Genomic DNA, 25,481 nt, shown 5'->3' with positions numbered 1-25,481 from the left:
GAATGGGCCAAAGGTGCAAACTTCCAATTACAAGATAGAGAAGTACCAGGGATGTGAGTACAACATGATAGCTGTGGTTAACACTGCTCTAGGGTAGATTTGAAAGTTGTTGAGATAGCAGCTTCTAAGAGTTCTCATCCCAGAGAAAAAAAGCATTTTTCCTCTTTTTCCTTTTATCTTTCTATATGAGATGATGGCTATTAACTCACTATGGTCATCATTTTGCAATATATGTAACTCACATCATTATGCTGTACACCTTAAAGTTATACCGTACTGTATGTCAGTTATATCTAAAAAAAAAAAAAAATTAAAAAAGGACTTAAAGACTTTTTTAAATCCTCTTAAAAATGCCAGAGAATCTCACTGTTCAACTGACCCTAAACTTATTTTATATGGGAAGAAGCTATTGAAAATGCAATTTAGTCTTCCTTTGTTCCTAATCTCCAGACTTGTCACAAGATGTTCACATTTCATTTTGTAATTGTAATAGCAGAAGTCATTTTATATGTCTACAATTTTACCTCCCATAGAAGCTAGAGATGGCTCATACCAGATCAGGAAAGCTGATTGTTAAATCTTGAGGAATTTCGTGAGCCCATGGTTAAATTACATCAGCTTAAAAATCTAATAAATTATAATTAAAAAACAACAGTTTAATAAATATTCCAAACATCATTTCCTAATTATTTTGCTATACTTTATTACCATCTGTGTTCTTGAGTTTATTTGCATCTACTGCATCTGTGATGGAGACTCTATACAATGGTGCGTATCTCTTCCCAGCTTTGCATTCTGTGATGTCACATCTGTGCCTTGAAATTTGCCACGGTAGTACGTACTCCACTGAAATTGGAAAACACCACAAATCAGGGCTTTCCCCCTCTCTCCCACAACCATAGTCCACTCTGCAAAGGCGACAGCCATTTTTGAATTCACCAGCCCACCAATGCAAGGAGAGTGTATTCGTTGGTGGACAGATTCAGGATTTATGGCAAAAGCTTGCGTTCCAAAGTCAGATAAACTTTTAAGTTCTCCTTCCGCTTCTGTCATTTACCAACACTGTGACTTTGGGCACATTATACAACTTCTCTGAACCTCACATCTCTCATTTATAGACTGAGAAGAATATCTGTCAAGATGATTTTATTTTGAGATATTGACAACCTAAATTTGCTAGGTATTCTTCAAGGTGTATTGTCATATCAAAGAGATTCAATAAATGCCATTATTATTTTTACTACTATAATTATTGCTCATTAGACATAGAAACATAAAATTAACTCTAAGAGTTATCACGTCAGATAAGACAGGAAAAAAAAATCTCTCCCATTTCTATAGCAGAAGTAACTACGTTAGGGCTGAGAATAATCCAGGCTACATAAATAAAGAGGAAGGAAGTGTTGGGGGGTGGGCAGAGAAACAGAGGCAGGAGACAAAGGTGTTCCAGTGGCACAATTGGTTAGCATGCACGGTACTTCTACAGAAGGAGGAGATGAGGTTGCAGAGGGAAACGGGGACAACGTGTGCAAAGCCTGTGTGCCCCACTAAAAAACTGTACATGTTCTCAGGCCAATTAGCAGCTGTTGAATGGATCCAAGCAAAAGACTGTTACAATCAAATTTTTGTTTTAGGTAGATCATTCTGGCATCTGCATGGAAATGAAATGTAGAGAGTAAAGCTGATGAGAAAAATGAATTGGGAAGCTACTTTGGTCTAAGCAAGAGAGAACAAGGGTTTGAATTAAGGTACAACAGTGAAACCGAGAGCAAGAGCTGGTAAGGAAGACACTAAGGACCTGGCTGCCTACAGAAAGGTCTTGCCATCCTCCCGCCCTTCCTGCAGAGATAAACAGTACTAGACCAAATGCTTGTAACATTCCAATTTATCATGAACTGGAAAGATAAATTCATGCCTCCCTCTCACTGCATTCTTGATTAAAATGGTCATCACCGAGGAGCACTGAAAGATAATGGTATTAAACACTTTTTATTGAGTAAAAATTATCTAAGAATAAAATGACAAATTGATACGCTACCTGGAACTCTCTAGCTCAGGAGTTGGGAAAAGTTTTCTGTAAATGACCTGACAGTAAATACTTACAAATTCAAGAGCCAAACAGTACTGTCGCACTGACTCCATTTTGGGGTTATAGCATGAAAGGCGACATTGACAACTCTTGAATGAACAAGCGTGGCTGTGTTTTCACACTCTAGACTCGGCACTCAAGAGCACATGTTGGGAGGAGAGTCTCTGCCATTTTCAAATCCTGACATGTCATTATTCAGTGCTCAGTGGAAAGTCAAATGGAAGCTTGATCAGATGAAATCCCACACCTTGAGAAGGAGCCTTCACAAGTGTTTTCATTTCTCTCTGTATCCCTTAATGTGCAGTGGACACCCCCATATAACCCTGTTTCCCCAGCTTGACCCAGTGATGACTTGCCAGTAGCCTGGCAGGCTGATGCCCGGAGGTGGACTGCCAATGACCTCTCTTCTTTAAGATCCTGAAGCCTTCTGTACTTCTGAGATAAGCACTGAGCAAAAAGACCAGGTCTTGAGGCACATCTCTAAGACTTTCCCACCATATGACCTTCAGCAATCATTAAAGTGCTACTTCGTAAGTAGAGGTTGTAAGAATCAAGTGAGATAGTGAGCTTTGTTGACTGAAATTTTGAGAGATTGTAACACTGTTTTATTACTACTCCCAAAGCAGCTTTTAAAAAGTGAAACCATTTATACTCAGTCTTCTGTCCTTCTTAAGTGCCATAGAAGTTTGTGTGATCTATGCACACATCACACCACTCCTTCCAACAACCTCCCTTAGTGGTTGTTGTGGACACAATTTAAGAAATAAGTGAAGGGGAGGAGAGAAGTATAGTGAAAAGAGCCAGAAGGCCAGAGGTCTGCTCCTCACTCCATCATCTTTGTGACTTTGGGAAGATAGCATGTCATCTTAAGACCTCACATCTATACAGTGATGGGGTTGGAATACATCACTGCAGAAATGCTCAGACTAAATTTCATTTCTAGGTCCACCTTGGGGCTACATCCTCCTTCATTTTTACCTTCCCCCACTTCCATTTCACAATAAGTCCTCCCTTCTCAGTCAGTGTTTTTAAGGATGTGATCCAGGGCCACCCAATCACAATCAGCTGGGAAGCTTGTTAGAAATTCAGATGCCCAGGGACACCTGGGTAGCTCAGTCAGTTGAGCCTCCAACTCCTGATTTCAGCTCAGGACATGATCTCAGGGTTGTGAGATCAAGCTCTACATCAGGCTCTGACGCTCAGCAGAGTGTCTGCTTGAGATTCTCTCTTCCCCTTTGCCCCTCTCCCTTGAGTGCACATGCCCACTCTCTCTCTCTCCGAAATAAATAAACACATACTAAAAAAAAGAGAGAAAGAAAGAAATGGAGATGCCCAGATTTAAGTGATGAGGAAAAAAAAAAATGGGGGAGGAGGGCGTGAGACTTTGGTATCTTTATTTTAACAAGCCCGCCAAGTGATTTATACTTAAGAGAATTGACAAATTTCTACTCTAAGTTTCCTGCCTTTAATCCTCGAGGACATGGAGCACATCTGTTTTGTTTACAACTGTATTCCAAGCACTTAGTACAGCGTCTGGCACTCAGATGACATGCAATGAGCTTTTTGAATGGGTCAGTTAATGAGTCAATTGAAAGAACTCTTGAGTTCTGGAGATTTGGTCCCTCCCTTCATTGAAAATGTCCACCCTACTGGCTGCTGAGAACCTAATCAATATAGCCAATGGTTATTATTGGAGCTGCTAAAAGCACCAAACTGTGAATCTGTTTCTCCCACATGAGAGAGGCTCTGTGGACCTTTTCCTCCTGTAAGTGCTGGGTGGGGAAGGATTTTTGGACAGGAGAGGAATTTGGTGTCCCTCACTGTCAAATCACCTAAGAAATCTATCTGTTGTAATTCCCAGTGTGAAACCTCCAACTGTCTATGCCTAGAGCCTGGTAGCTTCAGAGCTGGGGTCAGTAAGGTCAAGAGGTCCCTAGTAGCACTCACTGGTCCTGCCAAGGCTTGCTTGGAGGTCACTCTGCACCCTAGTCCCAGCTCTTTGGCTATGCTAAGGATGAATATGAATTTTGGAGGTCTTCCAGTGTCTTTGACTGATTTAATCCCTTATCACTCAGATCCAGCATCCTCATGTTATCACCAAATTGCTCAAATATTATTGATTTATTCACTTAAAATTTACCCAAGACTATTAAACATCTACCAGAAGCTGACACTGTGTTGTGTGCAGACCAAAATAAATAAATAAATAAATAAATAAATAAATAAATAGATGAGTAGAAAGATAATGAATAAATAAATAAGACAGAATTGCTACATTTAAGGAACTCACATGATAAAGGGTTGTTTTATCAGAACAAGGAAGGTTAAGATATATAATAGTAAATCAAAGCAGAGTGATATTCTTAACCTTAGGGGGTGACGTGGAGAGTTGGTAATACAAACAAAGAATATTTGTTTTATACATTTATGCTTTCCACAGACATTTATGGAGTGCCTACCAAGCACCAACCACAGTCTGGATTTTCTGGAAATACACCTTTGAACATTCAAGAGCTTGAGTGAATTTACTAAGTGCTCAAGAATTAAGGAAATCAAAGGCAATGGGAGTGGCCATCATAAAGGAATGGAGCCAACCATCCACAGGACTTTCAGGTATTTTTTTTTTTTTTTCAAAATTTGCCAGTTCCTGTTCCTGTGGTGCACCATAGGATACAAGACAGACTATTTGGTAACTTGCTGATATACACTTCCACCAAGACACTCATGTCCCTAAGGTTTTAAATAATTCCATAAATGAAACTAAGGGCATTTAAGGTAGCTCAGGAGGGAAGATGGATGTGTGTGAAGAGACTGTGTGCTGACTACCAGTCCCCACTTCTAGGCCTTCTTTTATTAGTGATAAGCCTGCCTCTGCAGAGAGCTGCGGGGTTCCTTCATGAAGACTTGATGACTGAAAGGTCCAAGATTGTAGAGATAGCATCCTCTCTCCCTAGATTCTAGTAGAGCTTGTGGAACAGCCCAAGTAATTGTGGCCAAATGGGGTTCACTTTTTCAGATACTCAAAATAAATGAACTTTCTGGTACTCAGAAGTGGCCCTTGCTGTTAGAAGCTTCCAGAAGAGAGGAGGGTGGGTGATGGGAGAAAACTGTTAGTAGCAGAACAGATTGGCCAATCTTTTTTAAAAAAATTTTCCAGCTTCATGTGAATGATTTAGACACTGCAGAACCACTATGTCACATTGGAATATGTGCTTTTCACCCCTCCTGTCTAGAGCAAAACTCTTTTCCTCTTTCTTCAACCCCTTCTGACAATTTGTAGTTGGCATCAAGCATTTTGAATGTGGCATTTTGATTTGGATGATGACAAGATATTTCTTGAAACTGATTTATCTTATGCCGAATATGAAATTGGATTTGTGATGGTTGGAGCAGATGGAAAACCCATGAAAAAAATACCAGAGCGACCACATTGCAGGCCCAGGGGCTGTGAAATCAGCTTGCATTCATATGAGGAGAGGTGGTGCCCTAGGGCCCTAGCTCAGGACAGAATGGAAGAAAAAACCCAAGCCACTTGAGTTCCCTCAGGTAGATCCTCCCTCTTGCCTTCCTCCCAGGTCTCCACTGTCCTCTGGCTGCACAGATACACATAATTTCTGTCATGCAGACCTTTTCTCCCTCCACTCACCCTCCATCTCTGACCCTCGATTTATTTCCCTCACTCTCCTGACTTCTTCCTTCCACCCTTCTCCTCCTGCACCCACCCACTTCTTTCTCCTTTCCCATCTTATTCTGCTGCTTTGATGTGCAGCTTCTAGGACTCTGTTCAAGTTCATTTTTCTGTTATTAACAAGGAAACAAATTAATGACAATTATCAGAAACAGGACAGAAAGCTCTCCTTCCACTCCCTCTGTAAGCATGGGGCGTGCACTTCACATAGCAGATGGGTGGGGAAGAGGAGCCATGAGTGCAAAACCCACAGACCTCGCTGTGGAATTCTGCAGACCCCTCAGATGGGGGAGTCTGTGCCTCCACAGCTCAAAAGAACCCCCCAGGATCTTCAGATTCAACAGAAGTCTGCTGTTTCCTGCTTCTCTCCACTTGGACCCCTGCCTGCTTTGGATCAAGGCCTCTAACAACACTAGCAAGAAAAGATGAAGGCTACTCTTAGCCCAGGGCAAACATTCTCTTGAAACCTAATATAATTTCACAACCTCTTCCTGCTCCCATTTGCAACAACCCAACCTGTTAAGTAGATTCCATGCAAAATATGTGAATGATCCCTGGTCTTCTCACCTTTTGGACAAAGCCCAAGTTCCTTGCTGTGGCTCACAGGACCCCCCATCCTCTGCTATATTTCTCTTCTGAGGTCACTCCTCTGACTGTCCCATATCCCCATCTCTTTATAATCTAGTCATGGTAATGTATACATCTATCCCTGGTCATTGGTGGAATCCTAGTTCTCTTGGTGGGAACATTCTCTCCACCCTTTTTGCCAGTCCACCTGCCTAACTCTAATTGTCCTTTCCCTTGAAGCTTCAACATCGACTCTGCCAAGAAACCGTCCTTGATTTCCCTACCACATACACCTATAACCTGCATCCACATACATGCCCTATTCCCTGCACACATGTTAAGTATACATTCCATCCGTACAACCCACACTCCCCAACACATAACACACTCATCTACACAGAAATCCATATACCCACGCTTATGCCACTGACACTTATGTCCACCCATATACATAAGATCAAACCACATGAAATTTCTAATATTAGATTTTTTTTTTAGCCTCCTTATATTCTCAACCTATGTATTCTCCCACTTTTATCCATAAATACACACCTATTCCCAAATGCACGTTCTCTTGCTCAATATAAAACCTCCTAATTACCCCTTCTACTAAGTATGATGTAGATAAATTGCATGGTCTTCTCATCTCCCTCATGCTCAACATTTTGGTGACACCACACATTTCTGGTTGTAAGTTGGGTATTAATGCCTCAGTATATACTTTAGAAAGATGATCTTGCTCTTCCAGTGCCCCAGAAGTCTAGGATGATTGATGCAAGGACACCTGGAATGAAGTCCCCCCAGTATTTCAATAATTCTATCACATTATAGAGTAGAAAAAATTCTTATATCAATCTGTAGAGACTTCTGAATGATAGCAAAGCATTTAAAAACAATGCAGAAGGTATAACATGGAAGAGGATATAAAGAAAACAATCTAGCTCCTTAAATATTAAAAACACACTATTTGCCAGTGTTATGGACTGAATTGTTTTTCCCCCATTCAGATACCAAAGCTAACCTTCAGTGTGACTGTACTTGGAAATAGGGCCTACAATGAGATAATAAAGGTTAAGTGAGGTCATAAGTATGGAGTCTTAATCCAAAGGGTTTGGTGTCCTTCTAAGAAGAGAAAGAGAAGCCAGACATCACTCAATCTCTCCACTGTCTACACACACGAAGAAATGCCATGTGAGGACATACCCAGAAAGTGGCTGTCTGCAAATCAGGAAGAGGGTTTCTACCAGACATCAACCCTAACCTGACAGCACACTGATCTTGGATTTCTAGCCTCCAAAACTATGATAAAATACATGTTTATTGTTTAAACCACCCAGTCTGTGATATTTTGTTATGGAAGTCTAGCAGACTACTATAGGCAGGCATACTTTTCCAAGCATGAGCAATAGGGCAGTAAGCAAAAAAATGAGGTCTCCAGACTCATGGAGCTTACAAGCTCGTGGGGAGGAGACAAACAAATACATTAAGTAACCTAATTAACACTAAGAAGATAAAAACAGCAAGGAAAGGAAAACAGAGAGGGATTCAATTGACAAGACCCTGTAAGGACTTGAAAGCTATGATCAAACCTGGAATTTAATTCTATGAAATGGGGGCCCATTGCAAGGTTTTGAGCAGAGTGGTAACCTTAATACAGGTTAATAAGGCAGGTCACTGTGGTGGAGGACAAATTAGGTGGAAGCTCCAGGGGGCCGTGCGTGACCACCATGACCCTGGTGACACTGTCTTCCATGCACTGTGTAGAGATGAGGAAACCATGGGTGGGGAGGGGGCACAGCTCAGGCCAATGTCGGGGGCAGGATTCCCCTTGGCACACACAGAATAAATTCATTCAGCAATCAGTGGCCAAACTCAGCCCCTTGCTACCTTGTTGAAATTTAAGATATTGTTTGATCTCTCTACCCTTCGCTAATTTTATTTGTAAAACAGTGTTTGAAATAGTATTTCCTTTTGCAGTTGTGATGAGGAATAAAGGTGATTACTCCAGAGGATGCAGATAATTTATAATTAGTGCCACTTTGGATTCTTCTTACGTTTTTCTCCTAACACTGTTCTCTGTGCTTTTTATATATTTATGCAATCAATGCTCGTAACAACCCTCGAGTTAGGTAGTTGAGGTTGCTCCTTGTCTCTTTGGAGCTTGTGTATAAAGCAGTAAAAGCCTCCTTTTATTTTACTCCCATCTGTTGGAAAATTGTCATAATAAACTATTCTGTTAGAAGAAGACATTCTGTTGGCATCTGCTGGGAAACCTGGGGAATAAATATACCAGTCTCTCATGCTGATGAGATGAATGGTGTTTCCTTAGATCAGGTGTCTTCTCCGCCCTGTACCACGCACATGCTGTAGTGTGCAGCAGACCTGCAGATATAACTTCTATCCCCATTTGAGAGGTGAGAAAACTGAGACTCATGGAGTTTAAGTAACTTGGTTGACATTCGACCAAGAGGTGTCACTGTGCTCTGAGCCAAGGCAAAAGTGCCAGGTACAAAGTAGGTTCTCTCTAAAGTCCAGGTGTGGTTTTTGTCATTATTAGAACTGACTTAAATAGGCAAAGTGGCGTCCATTACAGGCTTTTGCCTTAAAAGAGAGATTATTCTAATGACAGCAAAATGGACAAATTAGAGGGGGAGATAATTGTATCTCATGTTGGAATTTGCCCAGCGTTATTACCTGGTGGTACTGCATAGTTTAGTATTTGCTGTTGTCACACAACCTTTTTATGTGTGTTTAAAGCTTTGTTAATTATTAAAACACCTCACATCTGACATTCTTCATCTTCTTCAAAGGATTTCTACATTTACTCCTGGCAGTAACCTTAGCTCAGAAAGGGCACATGGAACTTTCCAGATTTCACAGATGTGAAAAGGAGACTCCGTGTCTAGCATGCTCGCTTGTTTGTATATTAAAGGGCTGGATGGGTAAACCTTAAATCTGCTTGGCATCAATGATAAATCCTTGAAGGAACTGGCCCTTAAGCCCAGGTCTCATGTTGAACTTCTACTCTGCCATTGGGTAGAATCCCCAGAAGCACCTAACCAAGACAGCTCCCATGTCCCAGCTGCACAGCAGCATCACTCTGGACAGAAAGTACTGAAATAGGCACACTCAAAGGGACAGGGCAACAGAATGTCCAAAGTCTCATGTAAATCTGGGACACAATAACACAGAAAAGGTTGTTTGAGGATGAAATGAACTTATATATGTAAGCATTTACACATTTACACATAGTCCCATTTAAGTCACACACACACACACACACACACACACACACACACACACCTTACTCAGCTCCTAGAGGCAAAAGTACTCAGTTCTTCAGGGTCTACTAGGAATAAGAGGTTTCAGAGAGTAGGGAACTGTCCTGTGTATTTTCCCCAAAAGATTTAACAAATTCCTTGAAAGAAGAAACCAGTGCACCCACCACAATTCAACTCCTGGTCAGCAGTTTTTGAAGTATGGGGCAATCCCCGTAAGTAAATGAAAACTTGCCAAATGCCAATTTTAAGGATATTTTCAAAAACAGCAAACAAACAAACAAACAAACAAAAAACAACAAACAAACAAACAAACAAAAAACACAAAATAAAAAAACAAAAAAAACTTTCCTCTGGATTTTAAACTGAGAATATAAGATGTAACATAACCTTTCCTTAATGCCTCAAGATCAGCCTTTTGCTGTTGGTGATCTTTTCTCCTGGCACCTCAGAGCCATTCCTAACTCTACACAGAAACCGTCCATGGATGGGTCTGAGAGGGGCATCTCATCTCTAGTAAGTGAAATGACCAGGTGGTGGTACAGCCCTTTGCTCCTTGCCAGCTTGTTATATCAACTTCCCACAGCCATGTTCAATGCAGAAATTTGACTTCCAGAGATATGCAAATTCCAGATGCTTCCTTCACTTCCCCTATGGGACCTGGATATGCACTGGGCTGAGCACACATGGAACTTGGCAATTCTAAGACTCCCTGGACTGTAAGACACATCATTAGTTAATATCACTAAAAAAAGAAGGTGCTACCAAACAATGCCCTAAATGCCAAGGATGCAAAGATACAGGCCAAAGATGCTTCATCAACAGTGAAACCACATCAGTTATAAACAGACACCCCTCAGAGATGGAAGCAGTTAGTTAGGGGGTGGGGGAGGGGCTGCAGACAAGGGCTGTGCTCTGTGTAAAGAGTAGGGTAGGAGTGAATTCAGGGTAATGCTGCCAGCATGCATTGGTTGCTATGGTCAAAAATGTATTTGTAGGTGATAAGGGTGTTTAAAGCAAAATTTCCCACTGACTTATAAAATTTGGGTTCTGGGACATAGACAAGTGGGCAATTCACATCAGAAACACCCAGAAGCTCACCTCATGGACACATTTCAGACTTCCAGAGTCAAAGTGTTTCCTTTTTTAGTACTCGGAGCCTTTCTGAGAATGTCAGGCCTACTCCTCTCCCATCTACGGGAATGAATGCAGAGAAACCTTCTTATCAGGAGTGCCTATCCGGAGAGTCTATCTCTCCTTCCCTCTTTGCTGCTTTTGACTGGGGCTTCTGACATTTCTGAATAAAAGACATCACCCCTTCTCCATGGGTCTTGCTATTCGAAAAGACTTTTTGAAAAAATTTTGCGCTAGAGCCATCAAACTTTACAGTGACTAATCCTGACAATGGTAGATGTTTATTAAACAGTAGGTGCTCATTAGATGAATGCTCAGTAGACATATGACCAATTCAGTGGCCGAGTCCTGCTACTGGAAGGTTTTAGAGGAGTTACTTAGCCTCTCTCATTTTTCCTTTCCTCATTTCAGGAGGTGGAAATTGTCAGCAGGGTGCCTGGTACACAGTAAGCCTTCAATTAACCGCAGCTGAGAAACAGTCATTCACTCTTTCATCAGATTTGCTGAAACCCACGGACATCAAGATGAAGACCTCAGAGCCTGCTCCAGAGGAGCTCAAGGCTCAGTGTGGGAGGATAGGATAAAAGGTACAGATTGTGCTCTGGTGCAATGGGGCTTTGGCAGAGAGAGCTCACGGGGTCTGTCATGGCCCCTCTGCACCTAAGCAGGCAATCCTGGAACTGAACCATCATCTGCCATGCAGACACATGGGAAAAGAGAAATCTAGGAAGAATATGATCCATGTCAGTGGGGTGGAGGCTGAGCATATAATGCCCTAGTTCTGGGGGCAGGAGGCATAGGGAGGTGGTGAGCTAAACAAATGGACAGGGAGCCTGACACAAAGGTTTTATGTGTAGGCATAAGGACTTGACTTTTGCCCCATAAGAAGCAGGGAGACAATGAGTAGGAGCTGTACACATAAAGCTCTGTCTTCATGTTCACTGTGATATGACAGATGGGCTGCCATGTGTGTATGTGCTGGGGGCCTGGGGAGAGACCAGGTAGGGAGGTGATTTCATTACTGCCTCCCAACTCTAATCCCATAGACACACTCCAGCGTTCACAGACCAATTCGTTGTAATGAGTTTACAAATTCTCACCCACTCCAGAGTTGAACATCCATGCAGGAAGCGCAGATTTTGAAAAGTAGATTTCTTTTTGTCATTATTTGGGTATATGCTCAATCCTGACCCTTAAATCATCCTCTGCTATCCTCTGCACTAGAATGCTGCTCGCACATAAAACCGACAGACAGCAACCCGGGCTCAGAGTAGTAATCCATCTGTCTCCTCTTCATCTTAATAACAGCTGCCACTTAGTCATCCAAAAATAGAAGCAGAATGCCTACCACATATCCACCCCAAAGTTTAAGGTGGGGATAATAGGGTGGATAATAGAACCAGAGTGCCCACCCTCAAGGAATTTTTAGATTGACAGAGAAGTTTCTGCTGACTGGATGCATTTCTCTCATGTGCTGCTCCCAACAATGCTAGAAGATGCGGGTATCATTATCCTTATTCTGGAGATTAGGAGACAGGTTTAGGGAGCTGAAGTGACTTGTCCAAATACACATATAGAATTTCTCTTTTGTTCTTAATGTCTTTTCTCTAATTCTTAATCATTACGTTGTCAAGAAGGGAACCCCTTTCCCATTGCTGATATCTCCTTTCTGTAGATAGAACTCCACTAGCAAAACATGACCAATCCCTCTACTACTTCTAGGCACAGAAGAATGACTTGAGGTGACTGGAAATTTGGAAGGAAGTTGAAACTGCATAGCTAGTTTTTTTGGAAGGAAGTTGAAAGATTTTTTGGAAGGAAGTTGAAACTGCATAGCTAGTTCTTTTCTTCCTGAGACTTGACCTAGTCTCAAAGCACACCTGCTGTCCTCCTCCATGGTCTCCTTTGCCCCCCACCACATCACCAGCAAAACCACTGCCACTGAACAGTTAAGTGACCTGTTCGTGGTTACCTATAGGTTTGAAGCTAGGTAGTTTCATCCCAGGGTCTCTATCCTTGAGTGCTACATTGGTGTCCTAGGGCTACCATAACAAAATACCAAAGACTGGTTAGCTTAAAGAACAGAAATATATTTCCTCACAGTTCTGGAAGCTATAAGTCTGAGATCAAGGTGTTGGCAGGGTTACTTTCTTCTAAGTCCTCTCTCCTTGGCTCATAGATGACCATCTTCTCCCTGTGTCCTCACAGTCTTCCCTCTGTGTGTGTGTGTCCTATAAACTCCTCTTCTTATAATGACATCAGTCATGTTGGATTAAGGCCTAGCTGATGGACCTACTTTTACCTTAACCATCTTTTTAGAGACCTCATCTCTAAATATCCTCACTTTCTGAGGTATAGGGGATTAGGACTTCAATGTATGAATTTTGGGAGAACACAATTCACCCCATAAAGAGTCCAGTAGCTGGACTCTTTCATGGCTAGACAAGATTGATACAAAAATAATGGGAATGCAAGGAAAGAAGCTATGTAAGCTCTCGGGAATGGATAAACAAATTAATGTGGGAGTTGAAAGGAGGAGTAATTACCTCCAGCTCCTGGAACTGGGCAGGGCTGTGAAGAAGCTAAAGGAATGTCCATCAGAGTTCTTAGCTGTGGGCAAAAGAGACCAACTCTGGCTTCCACAAGTGGATAGATGGTTCACAGAATGCAAGAAAAGGGTGAAGAAGCTGGCATGAGAAAAGCATAAAATAAAATAAAATAAAATAAAATAAAATAAAATAAAATAAAATAAAGAAGTTATCCTAAGGGATCTGGGTAGCAGAAAGCCATGGAGAGCCTTCTCTAAATGCCCTTTCCAAAATGAATTCACTCTACTTCTTCCCTTATAATACTCCCTTTGAGAGTTAGATTCCCAGGATGGGGTACAAGGAAGCTGGCTTGAAGCATGTGTCCACTCCTTGGCTTAAGGAGTCCAGGATGCCTGGAGCAAGGCTGCATCCAGTAAGGGTGGATGGGTAGTGCCTTGGGGACAGATGAGGGGCTATCACCAGGGAGGGTGAGCAAATGCTGAGTAGGCAAAAACAGCACCACAGTGGAATATGTCATTGTGATATTATAACTAGAGAAACTGAGTCTTAGCTGTTTTCAGTATAGCTAGTAATTTTAGAGAGCTGAGATTTATAAGAAGTTCTGCTAATTCTAAATGATGTGCTCTTTCTGGCTACCCCATAGTGCATCAGGTCGCCCAATTCCAGGGTGAGTAAATGAATATATGAGAAAATATATAAATAAATAAGCAAGCAAACAAGTACATGACAAGGCAAGAATTCCGGAATTTTAATCCACTAATAAATACAAACTCTCCCTTCACTTCTAAACTGAAGTGAAGACTGAAGTATGCTTAATAAGAGAGCTTTCTTTGTTTGGTTATCATTAATATTCAAGAGAGGATTTGAATCCACATAATCTACCTTTGGCAAAAGAACAAGTTCTTGTTTTCCCTCCTATCAATTCATCTGCGCCATGACGAGCGAAGGAATCTTTGCACACAGCTCAAGTCCTGCAGGTGACCTCTGCTTTCCTGCCATTTGGATTATTAAGCCTTCCGGACAGGGGTCAAGTTCAACTCTGTGTTTATAGTAGCACGTGATATACTGGTAGATCTCAAAAAACACAAATTAACATTGGCAATGTGGATAGGTTTGTCATGTATATGTGAGTGGGAAGGCTGAGGTTCCATGTTTGGAGAAAGATAATTGAGATGGGATGGGGGGGTCAGCAGATCCTGCATCAGTCAATTTATTGGGTACTTACTGAGCCCCCCACTTATATGTTCAGTGTTATGCAAGCCCCCCCAAAGAGAGGCAAATGAGTAAGCCAACAGCAGAGTCTCGGGAATGTTTTATCTTTATAGCTACAGGTTTTATAACTAAAACTTGAGCTCTGGAGTCTGAGTTTAAAGGCCAGCTCACAAGGGCATGTCACTTCCACAGTATTCTTTCCAAAACCCAGCATACTAATTATGAGAAAAACATCAGACAAACCCAGACATTCTCCAGGAGAGCCTGGCCAGTACTTTTCAAGAAGATTTTCATGGTCATGAAAAACAAAGAAAAACTAAGAAACTGCAATAGACCAGAGGATAATAAGGGGACATAATAGCTAAATGCAATGTGGTACCCTCAACAGATGCTGCAACAGGAAGGGAGCAGTAGTGGATTGAATAGTGCACACCCATGCCCTCCAGAATCTATGTTTACCCAGTACCTGAGAATTTGACCTTCTTTGGGGATAGGTTCTTTGCAGAGGTAATCAAGTTATGATGCAGTCATATTTTTTTTAAAGATTTATTTCTTTATTCGAGAGATAGAGTCAGTAGGGGAGGGCCTGGGGGGGCCACAGGGGTAGAGGGAGAGTGAGAATCTCAAGCAGACTCCATGCCCAGCATAGAGCCCAATGGAGGGCTTGATTTCACAACACAGATCTTGACTTGAGCCAAAAGCAAAAATTGGATGCTTAACCAACTGCACCACCCAGGAGCCCCAAGATGCAGTCATATTTTATTAGAATGACCATAAAACCAGTATGACTCGTGTCCTTATAAAAGGAGGGAGAGGCTATACACAGAGACGCAGACCAGAAGGGAGAGGGCCACGTAAAAACAGGCAGAGGTTGAAGTGATGTGTGTCTACAGACCAAGTGTCTGAGTCCATTCGGGTTTCTCTAATGAAACACCACAGACTGGGTGGCTTACGGGCAACAGAAATTCATTTCTCACAGTTCTGGAGGCTGGAAGCCCAAGATCCAGGTGCCAGCATGGACAGGTGAGGGCGCCCTTCTGGGTCTCAGACTTCTTGCCAAAGCCTTACATGATGGAAGGAACAAGAGTGCTCTCATGGGCGTCTTCTATAAGGACATTGATTTCCAAAGGCTCCACCTCCTAAAACCATCACATTGTGTTTTAGGATTTCAACATACAGATTTAGAAGGGATACAAACATTCAGACCACAGTACCAAGGAACTCTGCAGATTGCCAACAGTCACCAGATGCTAGAAGAGGCAAAGAAGCTTTCTTCTCTAGAGTGTTTAGAGAGAGCATCACTCTCTGAACCCTTTGCTTTTGGACTCCGGCCTTCCAAAACAGTGAGAGAATAAATTCCTATTGCTTTAAGCCACCTAGCTCATAGTATTTTAATGGTAGCCCTGGGAACCTAATGTAAGAATATTAATGGGAAAAAAATGCTGAAATCACAGTAAAGGCTGGATTTTAATTTAATAATAATAAACTGATATTCTTAATTCAACAAATGTACCACCATAATATAAGATATTGACAGGGGTGCCTGGGTGGCTCAGTGGGTTAAGCCTCTGCCTTCAGCTCAGGTCATGATCTCAGGGTCCTGGGATCCAGCCCTGCATCAGGCTCTCTGCTCAGCAGGGAGCCTGCTTCCTCCTCTCTCTGCCTGACTCTCTGCCAACTTGTGATTTCTCTCTCTCTCTCTCTGTCAAATAAATAAATAAAATATTTAAAAATAAAGATATTGACAATAAGGTATATATCTGGATGTTGGGTGCTCTATTTGCACACTTTCTATAAATACATAATTATTCCAAATTAGAAAATTTAGTTTGGGGGAAAAAATCCACTTACAGGCTGTATCATCTTTGGATGGTCACTTCCCTAGACTTAGGTCAGCTCATTAATAAAATGGAGATAAGGGCAGCTCTACTGAGGGTTGTGTTTAAAAATGTGATCGTGTATATCAGTACTTAACAGGCACATCATTTTTCATTATGATTCTGTCACTTGGTTGATTTGACAGTCCTTCCAAATTCACATCAGAATGAATTTGCCCCATTCATACTACCCTCATCCATGCCATTACTTAAAACCTTGTTGAAGAAAGGGACAAAACCTTTCAGGCTTCTGTTGGATTGAGAGGCAGTATTCCCACTGAACAGGGGCACTCTTCAACCTGCTTCAAATCCAGGCGAATCATGTATTCTACCTCAGGCGAAACCTAGTCACCCTATGAATCAACATCTCCCACATGTCCACTAGTTGCATAACCTTAGCAAAAAATAAATGAGGTTAGTTTGGGGTAGATCTGATGTGTTCCTATCTTTTATAGGGGACCATGTAATGTCATGGCTAGGTAGAGTCAGATTCATGGGGTTTAAACCTTAGCTTGTGCCACTTACTAGCAGTGTGCTATTGGGTAAGTTGGTAACTCTTAGATTCACTGCACCTGTCTGCAGAATGAGGACAAGAATACCTTCCTCATAGAATTATTATAAAGGCTACAGTAAAGTGCTAAGCCATAATACACAATAAGCATTGGAACTTAGTGCATGTATACACCCGTGTGTGTATGTGTGTTTTCAGTGCCTGGTACAGTGACTGTCATATTAGAAGCACAAAAATTGTATGTTTCAAGAAAAAGGCCTAGATAAGTGAAGCTGTTGCAGATTGAAGAAAGATAGCGACTTGAGCAGCATCATAGTGGCAGACAATAACCGGTAGATTACCCGTAGAGCACAGGACTCCAAGAGCATTGACCCTGTAAAAATCTGGGGAATAATCTGATGGGTTTTATTTTGTAGATATGGAAACAGAATCACAAATAGTCAAGGGGACTTGTCTGGGCACAACAATTCATTAGTGGTAAATACTATACCTCCAGCTTATGTGTTCTAACTCCTAGTATAGGCTTTTCTCTCTGTCCTCTGGATACTCCTCACAGCACCTAGCAAAATCTATGCAGAGGGCATCCAGCTCAAAGGGTTGATTGTTGTTATGCAGCATCTTGGAAATCAAGCGCTGCTCTGAGAGTTACCAGACCTTTGAGCTAGGGCACTGAGGATGAGGACAGTCAAGCCAGGGCAGCTTTGATTAAAACATAGTGCTTTGCTGAAATACCTGTGGCTATATCTTAACGTAAATACTGAAAAAGGCACAGTAATCCCAGAGGCTTCAGCAACGTACATCAGAGCTAAGCAGTATTTTGGCAACTCAGGGAAGCACCCCGACTGTTCCAGCTCTGAATTGTGAGCAAATCATTTCTTCTAGCTGTACCACAGTTAATAATAGAAATGACAGTGCCAGAGAATTTCAAGATACTTCATGGTTTTTGAAAAGGTGTTTTGGATCTTAGCCATGGTCTCATCTGTCCCTCTCAAGAAGCTTCAGATTATTGTTATTATTATATTACAGCTTCTATATTTCAGATAAGACAGGTTCAGTGAGATGGAGTGATGTTGTGTGTGTGTGTGTGTGTGTGTGTGTGTGTATAAAACCAACAATGAAAATAAGGAAAATAGCAGTTGTTCCTATTTCCTGAGCATATACCACTATCCCAAGTATTTTTTAAGATTTTATTTATTTATTTGAGAGCAACAGAGAGAGAGAGAGAGAGAGAGAGAGCGTGTGCATGAATGGGGGGAGGGACAGAGGGAAAAGCAGACTCCCTGCTGAGCGAGAAGCCCGACAATAGGCTAAATCCCAAGACTGCAGGATCATAACCTGAGCCTACGGCAGACACTTAACTACTGAGCCACCCAGGCACCATTGTCCCAAGCATTTTAAGAATATTTGTCATTTAATTTTCACATAACTCTGTGAGGTTGTTAATATTGTTATCCAGTTTTATTCCAAGTCACAGAGACATTAAGCAATTTGCTTGAGCTCACACAGTAGTAAGTGGAGGAGTCAGGATGTGAACCCAAGCAGTCTGGCTCCAGAGCCCATGCGGAACAGTGAGCTGGTGAGGCACAGATACACCCTTCTCCTTAAAGAGGTCACACTCTAGTTTGAGAAAACTGACATGTAAATTAGATCATTAAAATTTAGGAAGATAAAAAAGTATGAGGCTCACTGTCATGGCAACGACAGAGGGTGACTAAAAATCAATATGGTGGAGATTGGATTAAAACCCAGACTTCCTGACTGCATAATCAATATCCATTTATTCCGTCATTCAATAAACACTTAATATTAAGTGTTAGAGATTGGAAATAATAATGACAGTAATAAAAAGACATTGTTCTTCTCCTAAAGAACCAGTTACAGTCCAGAGATAACACTTTCCTAACCACTTCGAGCCTATAGTCTTTGTTCCAACATGAATGCACCCAGAGTCCAGGGGTCACCAGCTGATGTGAGGACTCTTTAGCTCTCCAGTGCCATCCCCTCCCTCCTCTCCTCCTGGCGCCGTCCCCTCTCCCCCCAACCATGATGAGGCACCTAGGGCCATTCCATGCCAGTCGCATTAACAGTGGTGGCCTGATTTAATATAACCTCAAGCTCAATTGCCTTCACTAATGCAAACTTAATGGGGGCCCCTTTAATTCCCTTAGAGATTTCTTCTCAGTAAGTGGGTGTTGGCTCTTCCCTGAGAACTGTGCTCTCTGGGGGAGGGTCTGCAGTAGCCTTCGGTCAGCACGTTCTACCCGTATCAACTAGAGTTTTGGAGTCATCCTCACAAGGATGTCTATGAAGGATGCAGTCAGACATTCCACACCTACTCCCTAGGGGGTCAGAATTATCTCAGAACACTTTCCCCGATGTTTTGAGGATAGAACACATGAGAGTACAATTCAAAAATGCTAAAGATGGAGTTTTATACCCAAAATAGTTCTTAAAATTCAGCTATAAATTTCACTACCAAGCTCAGAGTGTGTGAGGTAAAACTATAAAATATGCCTGCTTCAACAACGTGACTTCCAAATATGGTTCTAGTTCTTTCATCTTTTTCCAAGTAATTATCAGAATACCCACTTGGCCCATGAGCAGAAGGTCAAAAGTTGATGGGTCCCAAACAATTGCTGTAGGAGTCCATCATCATATTTATTCTATCTAAAGAGGGAGGAAGGGGAGGGTGTTGATTCTGTTTCTAAATAACAAGAGGGGAGAGAATGCATATCTCATCTGTCAACCATCATTTCTTCTCACAGCCACACTGTACTATCAGACTGGTTCTGCATAACTGGACACTTGAGACATGTCCACTGCTGCTAAGATGACCTTATTGGTCTAGGTCATTGGCCAGAGTGCACAAAGAATCCTCAGGTTAGACAAGCTTGGCCATGTGGCCCCATTGCTTAACCAGGGTGCCTGGGTCCAGCTTAGCCACCTACTTTGCTGAACCCAGCTGTGCCTTATCCCTCTCCACCTGGAGTATTTGCATGAGTCTGGAGCAGCTACCTAGGCTGCCTCTCTTGCAGAGCTTTTTGATCTCTTTCATTGGGCTTCATATGGACCACCCTGGCCCATCGTGGTGCATCTTCTAAGCTTCCTATTTTCCTGGCTTTTTTCTGTCCTTGGGCTACTGATGCAAACTGGACCCCTGTTTCCTCCTCGGAGACCAGTGTTGCATACCCACGGTCTCAGTGATGGACAGCCCTTCACTCAGGCTGTGACCTCTCAACCACCACTTCCTCTTTTGGATGTCTGTCATTCTTTAATAATGCAATTGAAGATGTCATTAAAGCCTCTCCTTTGAACAGAGGTCTCCTGCAGGACTTTGTCACGACATCTAGTTTGAGAGGGACGGTTTGCTCTTCATCAGAGCACAGTGGGTTTGTCATCCTCAGCATCACCCGAGCGGCGTGGACTCCACATTGGGCAAACTGGTTGGGGCACAGAGGGAAAGCCACAAGAGCAGAGTGATTCTAGATTACCTCATCCATTTTTCTCTCCTCTGGCCTGGAAGCCAGGCAATGAGGGGCAAACCTGCCTGTGCTGATCAGCAGACCTGCAGAAGGGGACCTCAGGGAGGAGACGCCAAAGAAAGGCTCCAGGACAGAATTTCTATGCCAGCATCACTCACGGCCAGATCGAGCTGGTGGTTCTCAAACATGAACCCTCAAGGCTGTGGGGCTGGTGAGGCTGCTGCTGTGAATTCAGAGTGCCCATTTACACAGGCAAACCTTGCCGTGGTGCTGAGAGCCATGGGCCCTTACCTGTGTTTGTTCCAGAAGCCCAGGCAGCTGCCTTCACCTGCTTGTCTTTTTCCACGGTCCTCCTGGTCAGATAAATCAATTAAAAACATCAACTGCTAGAATAACACAAACACAGGCAGCAGGAGAGGGCCTGGAGGGCCAAGTTCTGTTTAGTTACTCCGGGTTTCTAAGCACGTTCCAAAAATATAACCCCCACCGCCATGGCAAACCTACTTTTGATGAAACACAATGTACAATCTCTAATGTTGACACAGAACAGATGGGACTTTGATTTTTTTTTTTAATCTGTTCTTGATAGAAGAGAAATTGGCACAATGGATTTTTTTTTTCTTGATTTGGAGTTGTTTTCTTTTTTCTTCCTTTTTTCTTTATCACATGCACACCTAACACTGAGAGTCCTTTGGTTCTCTCTCCTTGTTTGTAGTTGATCCCTTCTATAGCTGGGAGTCTCTGGTGGACTGTGCCTTGCTTTTCTCATCAACCAGCAAGGATGAAGGTTACTGCCCCCCGTGTCCCTTCCATCTGGCTCAACAGAGTGGTTGTAGGAGCTACACACCAAGAGGGTCCTCCGACTTACAGACAGTGAGATCCTGGCTTGTCATCAATGATCTACAAAGCGATGGCTGAACGAGGGTCATGCAGGGCAGTTGGCCTCACCTACCCCAGATATTGCTATACTCCAAGGGAAACAGTGGGCATTGCCATGAAAAATTGGCTTCAAGACAAGTCTCAACAGATTGAAGCCCCCAAGCCCCTCCTAACCAAGTCTTTCGGAGCCGACCCAGGTCGCAAAATGTCCTCTTTAGCCTTCCCTGGGACTGCCAACAGAGATCCTTTGAGCATGGGCTAGGCACAGAATGTTCTTTGGTGGGGGGATGTCCACCCCCACGTGATTACATTCCCATAGCAACAGCTGTTATAGGGCAGAACACAACAGATGCCATGAGACGGGTTACACCCTACTATATAACTCCAAATTGTTTGATTAGATGATAACAGGTACAACTGGATAGCTGCTAAAGCCCCATTTCAAATTTGATTTACTTTCAGACTTTAATTTCCTCCCAATCATTGGATTGATTCAAAGAAACAAAGGTAGTGTGATGGGGAGTGGGATTGCAGGTTTCCCTGGTCTTCCCAAGTCCTGCTCACTGTCCCACCACCCTCAAGGGGTTGCTAGGGTGGCAAGAGGGCTGGGGAGGGTTACTGGTTTATGAAACTGGTAGGATTCTAGTCTTAGTCTCTCATCTTATGGTCACCCAGGTTCCAGTCTCTCCTGCACAAATTAAATTGCCTTAACCATTTTTCTGAAAGAAAAACCTGGAAATAGGAATACATCTCCAAAAACCATTCTTGCAAAGAAAAGGACAAGATCACACAGAATTTTTTTTTTTTTTTTTTACAAAAACAAAACAACAACAACAAAAACAAAAAACAAATCCAAACCGAAATCACTCTCTTAAAGAGATATCTCAGGGTGCCTGGGTGGCTCAGTGGGTTAAAGCCTCTGCCTTCAGCTCAGGTCATGATCCCAGAGTCCTGGGATAGAGCCCCGCATTGGGCTCTCTGCTCAGCGGGGAGCCTGCTTCCTCCTCTCTCTCTGCCTGCTTCTCTGTGATCTCTGTTTGTCAAAGAAATAAATAAAATCCTTAAAAAAAGAGAGAGAGATATCTCACCTCCATGTTCACTACAGCATTATTCATAATAGCCAAGACATGGAAACAACCTAAGTAGCCATTGCTGGGTGAAAGGATGAAGAAAATGTGATATGCAGACTCTGTTGTGTATTATTCAGCCACAGAAAAGGAAATTCTGCCATTCATGACAACAGAGGTGGACCTTCAGAGCATTAAGCTTAGTGAAATAAATCTGACAGAGAATGACAAATATGGTAGGATCGCTTATCTGTAATCAAAAACAAGCTGGAACTCATAGAAACAGAGAACAGATTGGTGATTGCCAGAGGTAAGATGGGGGATGGGATGGGAATGGGGAAAATGGCTGAAGGTGATGAAAAGGTACAAACTTCCAGTTATAAGATAAATAAGCTTGAGAGTCCATTATAGAGTATGGTGACTACAGATAACAACACTGCATTGAATAGTTGAAAGTTCTTAAGAGAGTAGATTTTAAGAGTTCTCATCACAGGAAAAAAAAATTAGCGATGTTATAATTCTCATCATGAAGAAAGTTACAATTTGGGGGCACCTGGGTGGCTTAGTTGGTTAGGTATCCAGCTCTTAATTTCAGCTCGGGTCATGATCCCAGGGTCGTGATTTCGAGCCCTGTCTCAGGCTCCATGCTGGGCATGGAGCCTGCTTAAGATTCTCTCCCTCTCTCCCTGTGCCCCTCACCGCCTTAAAAATGTTACAATTTTTCATCATTAAAAATTATAATCTCTCATCACAAGGAAAAATGTGGACTATGTTGCAATTATTACACTGTGTAGATGTTATGAATGTTAACTAAACTTATTGTGCCAATCATTTCCCAAGAGAGACATGTAGCAAATCATTATTTTGTACACATTTAACTAACTAATACAATTTCATATGTCAATTATAGTTCAATAGAGCCAGACAAAAACTTACAGAGGGACAGAAAAGATTGCTGGGTTGTCTTATATTGTGAGTTAACTCCAGAAAATAAAGTCTATTTCTACTTTTTATATATTTCACAGGCTTTGGAAGCATGTCCTCTTGGTGGTTCTATTTCCCAGACTCCATAACTGTGTATGTAAACAAGAGGACACTTGTCATTTTGTTTGCTATGTTGGACAGCAAGTGCCATGGCACATAAAAGATACTCAATAAATGATCTGGCTTTTAAAAACACGATTTAATTTTTTACTTAAGGAGTTAATGAGCATTTAGTAAATAAGCAGCAGCAGGAGGAAGAGAATGATGACAGCAATGACAGTGACCTTGAAACAATGAAGAGAAAAGCAAGATAGATAAATGACCTATGTGGGGTGACCTAGGGTTTTCTGATGAGTAAGTGTAAGTAAAATGGAAGTGCCAGGGCCTGGATTCAAAGCCCACTCTTACACTTAGGATAGTTATTCCGCAAGTCACATGCCCCATGCTCACTTTCTTCCTCTTTAACACAAGAGATAATGATTCTTCACAAACTGTGAAAATCAAATGAGAAAACTATACGTGAAAGCACTTCGTAAAAGGGTTTGTACAAATATAAGGAGGCAATTTTATTAATAATCATAAAGAACTACATAGGTTACTCAACACCCACTGAAGTGTTAACCACACGTCATAACCACAAACTAGCTATAAAAATGCAGAATGACCAAGAATGACATATTCTTTTTTTATTGCTGTGTAATAAAGACTACAAACTTAGCTACTTAAAACAACACATTTATAATGTTATAGTACTGAAGGTCAAAAGTCCAGACAGACTCACCTGGGTTCTTTGTGTGGGGTCTCACAAAGCTGAAGTCAAAGCTGTCACCTAGACTAGGTTCCAGCTACTATGGTAGCTCTTGGGAAGAATGGGTCCAGAGTTCATTTATGTTTTGTCCAAATTCAGTTCCTTAGGTAGTAGGACAGAGGTCCCCATTTTCTTGCTGACTATCAGTAAGGTACCACTCTCAGCATCTTGAGGCTCCTCTTAGGACCTAGCCCCCTGACTCTCTCCATCTCAACAACCTTCCTTATATCATACTCTCTCGCTCTGCCTTTCTCTGCTTCCTTTCAGTGAAAGAAAACTCTGCTTTTAAAGTGATTAGACTAGGTCCAGCAGGACAATTATTTTGAGTTAAATGTCAACTCATTAGTAAGCTTAACTCCACCTGAAAAATCCCTTTTGCTATGAAATGTATCATAATCATGAGTGTCATGTCTCATCATATTCACATTTTTGGGGATTAGGGCTGGACGTCAGGGGAAAGGGGCATCTTAGAATTCTGTCTATCCCAGTTTAGGAACTCCTTGGAGGAGAGCTTTGGAGCTGTATATTATGTGTCTCCTCATTAAGATTGGAGGATCCCGTTCATATACTCTGGTGCCTAGCACCATTCCTTACACACAGCAAGTGTTTGATATAGGTTTGTTAATAGAGACATGAGACCTCTTTAGGGAAATTTTCCTTGAAATTTCAGCTTTCATAAGGAAAATAAGGACAAAAAGTATTTTTCCCATAAAAAAAAAAAACCATAAAAAAAAAAAAGTATTTTTCATCCAGCTGATAATTGTAGTCACCTCACACTTCTGCCATGTAGCAAAAATACTCAACATATAGCAGGCCCATAATATCATGAATATGATTTGAATATGATTTAAATCATGAATATGAAATGAATAAGTGAATGAATGAGTGGAAGAATTTTCCACTGAGGCTTAACTAACCATCACCTTTGGTATCTATATATCCAGCTAAGTTCTTTTGTTTTTGCTTTTGTTTTTTGGGAAGAGAAGAAAGCAAATAGGACGATTTTGTTTTTCATTTTACCTTTTAGACACTTTTTTAAAAAGTTTCTTTGGGGATTTGTTCCATGATGATCTATTTACACTGAATAATGCTTACACTTCCCCCTTGACACAGGGGACGAGACTTTCAGACAAGAGGGGAGATCTGCATAGGTCCAAGTAGAGTTCTGTCTGAGGCATCAGAAGGCACCTGAAAAAACGGCCACTCCAAGAGCTTTCTCAGAAAGAATTTAAGAGCCTTACCATTTTTCTAAGGAATCTGACTACACAGGGCATCATAACAAGCTAGATTCCAGATCAGCTAAAGAGTAAATGGCTTCTACCAGACAAAGCATGAAAATACTTCCATTACCCAACC

At 41.9% G+C, this 25,481-nt stretch overlaps 1 long non-coding RNA gene across 1 annotated transcript; it reads right to left on the bottom strand.

The window, feature by feature from the left end:
* Positions 1–683: 683 nt before the first annotated feature.
* On the bottom strand, positions 684–24,372 carry LOC116876998. Its single transcript, XR_004384508.1, has 3 exons — positions 24,099–24,372; positions 20,679–20,740; positions 684–846 (listed from the first exon to the last, which is right to left on the bottom strand). It is a non-coding gene; the product is annotated as an uncharacterized LOC116876998 (long non-coding RNA).
* Positions 24,373–25,481: the final 1,109 nt, after the last annotated feature.

This window comes from Lontra canadensis, unplaced genomic scaffold (assembly GCF_010015895.1).
Source record: "Lontra canadensis isolate GAN:19392208 unplaced genomic scaffold, GSC_riverotter_1.0 scaffold49, whole genome shotgun sequence".
NCBI lineage: Eukaryota > Metazoa > Chordata > Mammalia > Carnivora > Mustelidae > Lontra > Lontra canadensis.
The sequence above is the reverse complement of the archived record's forward strand: the minus strand, read 5'-3'. Positions and strand labels throughout refer to the sequence as shown.